Here is a 7,350-nt window from a genome sequence, read left to right as displayed (position 1 = left end):
AAGCCTTTGGTATTTGATGTATTATTTAAGTTTTTTAGTTGGTCTTTTCTCAATAAAAAGTGTCCAAGGTTTTTGTTTGTCAAAAAAAAAAAAGAAAAGAAAAAAGAAATTCATTGTGTATTTGTGTGTGCAATTTGAAATAGTGCAGCTCAACCAAATTGGACTTTTGTCCTCTGTTCCTTGCTGTACGTACAGCAGCAACAAGTCAAAAGAAACAATAATTGTTTTGTGTTCAGCACACTCAAGTTTAGTTCTTGATTATCATCGGCTCCATTGTGTTATATTTAACAAGTGGCATCAGAGCCGGGGTCACCAAAACGTCTGTACGTAATCGAGTTTAGCCGATCGAAGTCCGGCCAAGAGACTAGTCTCACGGATGGTTGCCTTTGGCGATCATCCGGGTCTGTAGATCGTAAGCTAGCAGGTGAAGAAAAGAAGCCGACGAATAAGGAAACGATGGCCGATGCGTCGTTTGTTGCCAGAATCAAGCGTTTGAACCAAACTAATTACCTGGTTTGCTAGACATGTGTTATGTCATACCTTCAAGGTCAGGACCTTTGGGAGGTTACCAACGGAACCGATACGCAGGTGCCAAGAAACAATACCGGGGGGTGCAACCGGGAAGTGGCGAGTAAAAGTCGGGAGAGCGATGTTCGTTTTAAAAAAACGGTCGAAGAGGAGATGTTAGATCACTTCCACGAAGCTGAAACACCAAAGCAAGTTTGGGATATTCTTGAACGATTATTCACGAAGAAAAACGACACCCGGTTACAACTTCTTGAAAACGAGTTGCTTTCGGTTACTCAGAAAGATATGCCGATTCTAAAGTACTTCCATAGAGTGAAATCGCTTTGTCACGAGATTGCCGATTTAGATCAGCAATCAAGGATCAGAGACGCGAGGATGAAACGGATTATTATTCACTGGTTGAGGCCGGAATTTTAGTCATGTCTCACTGCTATTCAGGAATAGGCGACCCAACCGCCACTCTCGGAATTTGAAATTTTATTACCAAGTTCCCTTAGAATACTCATTAATTCACCAAGTTCCCTTCACTCCAGATCCGAAACCGGGTTTGACTTCCAGTTCCAAGACCAAAGGGTAGAGGAACGAACCGACCTTCTCAAAGCAATTTGTCAACCAAGCTTTCTTATATTTTGCCAAATTAAGAAAGTCTTTCAAACTTTGTTCAGCAGGCCCACACCAATAGACCAACATTTACCGAAAGTTTTCTATGAATATCCGCACTAAATTTAGCTAGCTCTTCCTCAATGCCACGTTTGTCTAATTGTCTTTCCAAACTCCCGGGATGACTTTCTTTAACTGGAACCGTTTTGAACCAATGACACGATCTGTGGATAGCCGTTACCACTCTAGCCCATAACTGGGACGGGGACGATTTTGGTCTCCGCCATCATTTGGTAAGCAAAGCCACGTTCCTTGCAACCCATTTATTTATTTGTGTTTTGTTTAGATCCCCACAGAAAGTTCTTTTGAATGCCTTTAAGGGTATTGATAACAGTAGTAGTTGCCATATACAAAGACAAGAAGTAAACAGGGAGGCTTCCAAGAACCGACCTCTCAAGTGTTACACGCCCGGCGGGAGACAAAGTCTTTGCCTGCCATTTAGATAGCCTAGCATTAAACCTATTAATAACCGGCTTCCAAAACCTGATTCTCTTCATATTAACTCCAACGGAGAACCCCAGGGCCTAGGTAGATAAACCAGTGGTTTCCGCTTCTCCCACACTTATCCCAAATATGATAATCAGGGCCGTCTCGGAGAATTTAAATGCCTCGGCCGAGCTAAAATGAAAAGGCCCTTATGCCCTAACGAGTAACGAAATAAAAAAATCTATAGGCCCGGTATCTCAAATGGGTTATCGGTAAAAAAAGATTGGGCCTAATATCTAATAAAAGGATTAAGATTTGTAAAATATAGAAAACTTTAATACATATATATATATATTGTGCCCCAAAATTAAGTGCTCCGTCAGTCGCCCGGGTTACCCAACCAAGATCCGGCTCTGATGCTATTCATCTCCAGATTAATCTTTAGACCAGACAAAACCCGGAAGCAACGAACAAACAATAGATGTTTTTTAGATTCTTTTCTACAAAACACCATCTGCATGGCATAGATGCGTCAAATGAGAACCCCCATTCAGTAATCTAACCCCACTGATCATAACTTCCAACGCCTTCATTGCATTGGCGAATAGAAATAGTGTAAAAGGATCGCCCTGTCTAATTCCCCTTTCCAATTGAAATTCCATATTCGAGGAGGCATCACGCCATTAATTCTCCAGCTGCACCAAGTCTTTAGGAACCCCATATTCTTCATCACCATACAGAGATATTAATCTCAATTAAGCGTATCGTATGCCTTTTCAAAGTCAAATTTAAAAAGCATAGTTTTATTATAGGTTTTCTTCGCCCATGAGACAACCTCATTAACAATCATAGGACCATCTAAAATCATCCCCCCTTCAATAAAAGCCTTTTATAATCATAGAGAAATCAATTTGACGTCAGAATTCTGATAAGAATTGAGGATCACTTACTTTTGGGAATGAGGTCAAGAAAGACGGGTTGCACCCCCTGCTGAATCATCCTGATTCCATAAAGAAGGTCATCCGTTTTTCAAAAAAAAAAAAGGCTTCAATAGGTCCCAAAACCGTCCAATAAAGGTAAATGTGAAATCATCCGATCCTGGACCTGTCATCCTCGATACTTCAAATGGTCTCTTTGATCTCACTTTAGGTCACTGGTCTCACCAGATCAGCTAATTCATCAGCACTTAGTCTCTTGAACACCCTAAGTCCCTAACATCCAGATTTGTTCTCGTTTTTAAAGATTCTTTGAAGTTTTTGCATCCATTCATTTCCCACCATCAGCCCATTAATCCCATAATGTATAAATATTAGTTTAGTAGCTTATATAAACTAATATCCCCTCTTAAATAAATCTTTGTTTATGCTAATTTAGAAGATATTTTTATCTTCGTCTCTATTATTCTCTTGTTTCAATGCTTGATTCAATTCTTCCTTTCATGATTAGGTGTTTACCTATGTAATATTCAATCTCAAAGATATTCAGGAAAGCTCTGATACCAATTGTAGATCGTATAACCAGGACCAAACAACTTGTTCTTGAATCAATCTCACTTGTAAGCTAGCGAAAATCACTTGCAAGCCAACTGAGAACTCAGATCTTGTGGTGTTTTAGTTATTTTCTTAAGTGGAAAGTAAGAAGATAAGGTAGAGAGAAAGTAAGAGTAGTTAGATAAGTTTTGGCAAAATGTTATTTTACATGTCCATACCTTTGAAGTATGTCATGCGTGTCTTTATTTCATGGGCCCTTAATGGACTTTGTTCACATGAGTCAAGCCCAAACATACAGATACAAACACGAAATGTCACACCCCGACCATGACGGAAACGTCGGGGCGCAACCGATTGTTCATCGCACACGACGCTATTAAGTGACAATATTTAATCAACTCATTTAAATTCATAAAAACACAAAGAGTCACATAACTTGTTCATACAATAACCGAATTCAAATCATAGTAAATAATATATTGTTCGTTTTGCTAATATCCTAATAGTCTCGATAACGTTTTTTTTCTTCAAGTCCTCGAGTCAACCTAAAGTCAAACCTGTAACATTGCATAAATAGATTTTGTCAACACAAAGGTTGGTGAGCAATTTCATAGTTTTTGAACAATAGATATATAATATGAAATTTCACAACTTGTATATAAAACAATAAATAATAGCAATAATTTAGATAAATGAAATCGTTAATAAGAATACATTAACGACACCTTTCTATAAGGGGATGCCAAATATACTCGGATTTTGTATGAAATCGTTAATAAGAATACATTAACGACACCTTTCTATAAGGGGATGCCAGATATACTCGGATTTATGAATCAACCATCCAAAAGCGGTAACACATTAGCACTTAAGCATATAATCACAAAATCGAGCATTTATTTAAGTGAAGTATACAATAAAGTTTGTGGTTTAAGACTCAAGTATAAATCATTTGGATTTGAATAAGTTTGCAATGTCACCCCCAAAATATAAAAGAGTGAAAACGGGGGATGAAAGTACTCACATTCAAGTAATAAACTTGAAAGATTTGATGATTTGGAGATTAACCGGAACGATGAGTTTAACGAACGAAGCCTAAAGGAGAAGAAGTCTTGTATTAGAAAAGTTGTATTGGAAGTCTTTAAATGAAAATAAATGATAAGAAATATAAACAATTTAAAGTTTAAGGTTTAAAATGTAAATATTTAATAAATTATAATAATAGTCCTTTAAAAATGTAAGTTTGCTCGAAACCGGGTTAAAGTATCTAGCCCTTAATTTTACTCAACCTATGTTAAGTAATAAGGTGGGTAAAAATGCAAGAAAACAAGTCCCTTTATAATATAGATACTAAAACGGGTTTTAACGAATGTTCGGGTGGTCGGTTCGGGTCTTGGTGACTTGACCAAACCCAAAGTCAACTTTCCCAAAATAATAAATGTATGAGATAACTCAATAAATCTTAAAAAGACTTAACCAAGTATGTAGTTCTATTGTTTCAGAACTAACAACGTCCGTTAATCGAGTGTTCGGTTTAGTCGGTCCAAACTTTGTTATAGGATCAAGTTGGATTCAACATTCCGAGTACTTTGTGAAAATAATTAAAATCAGTTTATAAAGTATTTTTAAAGAAATATATAAGCTTTAATGGTTAGAAACACACTTGTGTGTCTTAAGCGAGTAAACTTGGTTTAGTTCGGTTTGGCTCGGTTTTTTTTTATCTTGGAATAAGGCCAAGAATGGTTACCACATGTCCAAACATCATAGAACTTGTAAAATAATTTATAAATAATAATACCAAAGTTTTACATACAAAAAGTCAACAACAAAGTCTTTAAACGAAAGTTCGGATTTCGGTTCGGATCTTGTTTCGGGATAAGACCGAGGTTAGATTCTACAAACCCATAACCATGGAACTAATTAAAATGATTTTAGAAACTCAAATCTTACATAAAACATGTTTATACAACTATTTAAACAAACTAGTAAACAAGAGTTCGGCTTCCGGTTCGGAGCTATTTACGGAATAACCGAGGCTAGTCTCTACAAACCCATAACCATGGAACTCAAAATGTAAAATAAAACTAAGATGAGCAGAAGTTAAACAAGTATAACTAGTTTGATAGTTAGATGCGGAAAATATATATAATCAAGGACTACTACGAGTCCTTCATGTAGCTTTGTCTTATGGGCTGGACACTTAACCGACCGAGACCGGAGAAATGCCCACCGAAGGTACAAAGGGTGCTATTATATATATGTTGTATAACAATCTTCAAGTATAAATAAGTGTTAACAAGTTGATTATAATGTAAGACTATGGTCAGTTTGACTTTGGAAGGTCAAACTGCCAAAAAAATATGAAAAACACCTTTGAATGCTTGAGAATTGGAAGAAAAAGAGATGAATGAGCAAGGATTAATGAAGGGGATAGGGGTGTATATATAGAGTGAGTTGAAAGGGTCAAACATGGGGTGTGATATCAAGGTTTGCATACAAGAGGGGTCAAGACAAGTCACAAAACAAAATAAAAAATAAAAAAATGGGCTGCTGGTCAGCACGTCGGTTCGCGTCCGGAAGTTCGTTTTTGATGTATCTTGAGCATTTTAAGTCCGTTTTCGAATCCGTAAAAGGGGTTTTTCAAATTAGACAAGCGGGAATGTTTTAGTAACATAAAATCCAATATTTTATATATTTGAAATGTTCGGATATAAATCGGGTCGGTTTACAACATAAAAACAAATACAAAATAAATACAATTTAACCCGAAATCGAGGATTGTCACACGAAAGATAACAAAATACATCGTAAACTAATATAATAAATACGAAAGATTTAATACACATAATGGGCTCTACAATATATAATGTTATGGATCAAAATATCACAATAAGGTAAGGAATTTTTACATATATGCCCTCATTAAGAATTTTAATTATATATTTTCCAATATTCATATTATCATTACATATTTCCCTTTCTAACATGTAATTACCCTTTTATCCTTTTTATTTTAAATGACCAATGCTTCCATTCAAGGCACCCTTAAGAGATGGTGCATGTGCCTTTATGAATTAACAGTAAAAAATAAAAAAGAAACCTTCTATACGACCTAAATGGTTCAACAACCAATAAATCAAAACCAAGGTTTTTGTTCATTCTAATGCTCATGGCGGACGATGTCAAAAGGAGGCTTCTAGAAGATCAACTGGAGTTTAGCTCATTAAATTTAGATGAATTATCTTTTTGATACAGAGAGTTGTTGATTGCTCTCATTTTTTTTAGTTGCCAACTGTTACCTAGGTCATTAGTTATTTATTATTGTAAATTATTGTAAATGTTCCAGGTTAGAAATATTATAATCTATAAACTATGTTAAAATACCTTCTTATATTTGCTAACAATTAAAAAAATCCGGTTCTAATTGAATTTATTAGCTTCGATATGTTCTTTTAACATCGATACGTTTTGGGTTTAAGTTGGGGAGATAAGTAATTGATACTATTAGGAAGAGTATATATGTAAATAGTTGTTTAATTAGTTCATTAAGGGTAAAATAGTTATTTAATTAGTTAATTTTAATAAAATGGATAAATATGTAGTATATGTGGTTTATGAAGGGGATATATGTAATTGATGCTTAAGGGTTGAGTAAATATGCAATAAGATATGTATATTCCACATAAGGTAAAGATTGAATTTGACATGTTAGAATGTTTATAAATGGTATTGTAGATTTGTAGTAAGGGGATTTAAGTTGCGTTCATTCCTAATTTATATATAAGTTGAGATAATGACTTCTGTTATGTGTTTAATTAACTCCATTACATGTGATGTTGATGATTAAAAAAAGGTACAATAGGACGTTATTCGCCATTAACTCTTTGGGTAGTCGACCAAAATATTCAACATTTATTATTTTTATTGTTTTGATTTTTCCGTATGTTACACAAGCCCTGCATGCAGTTCATTTATTGGTTCAATAACTTGTTTTTAACAGTATTTCAAATTGAAACTACCCTTAATACTTAAGTGAGTCTTCTGAGAAGGGATGCCAACCATCCAAACTAACTCACCTAGTAGCACTTTCATGGAGGAAATCCACCACTATGAGAAAACTACATTGAGTCAGGGTTCAAACCTCATATCATAAAAGTCTCAACCATCATTCCATGCAATTGGATCAAAAGCTCAACTGCTTGTTCAATAACTCGTAATCAAACTAAAGACATTTTGATAGTTCGTA

The sequence above is a fragment of the Bidens hawaiensis genome, unplaced genomic scaffold (genome assembly GCF_021521415.1).
Source record: "Bidens hawaiensis isolate Kalapana, Puna unplaced genomic scaffold, B.hawaiensis_p1.1 tig00004682_1, whole genome shotgun sequence".
Lineage (NCBI taxonomy): Eukaryota > Viridiplantae > Streptophyta > Magnoliopsida > Asterales > Asteraceae > Bidens > Bidens hawaiensis.
Note: the sequence above shows the minus strand (reverse complement) of the source record.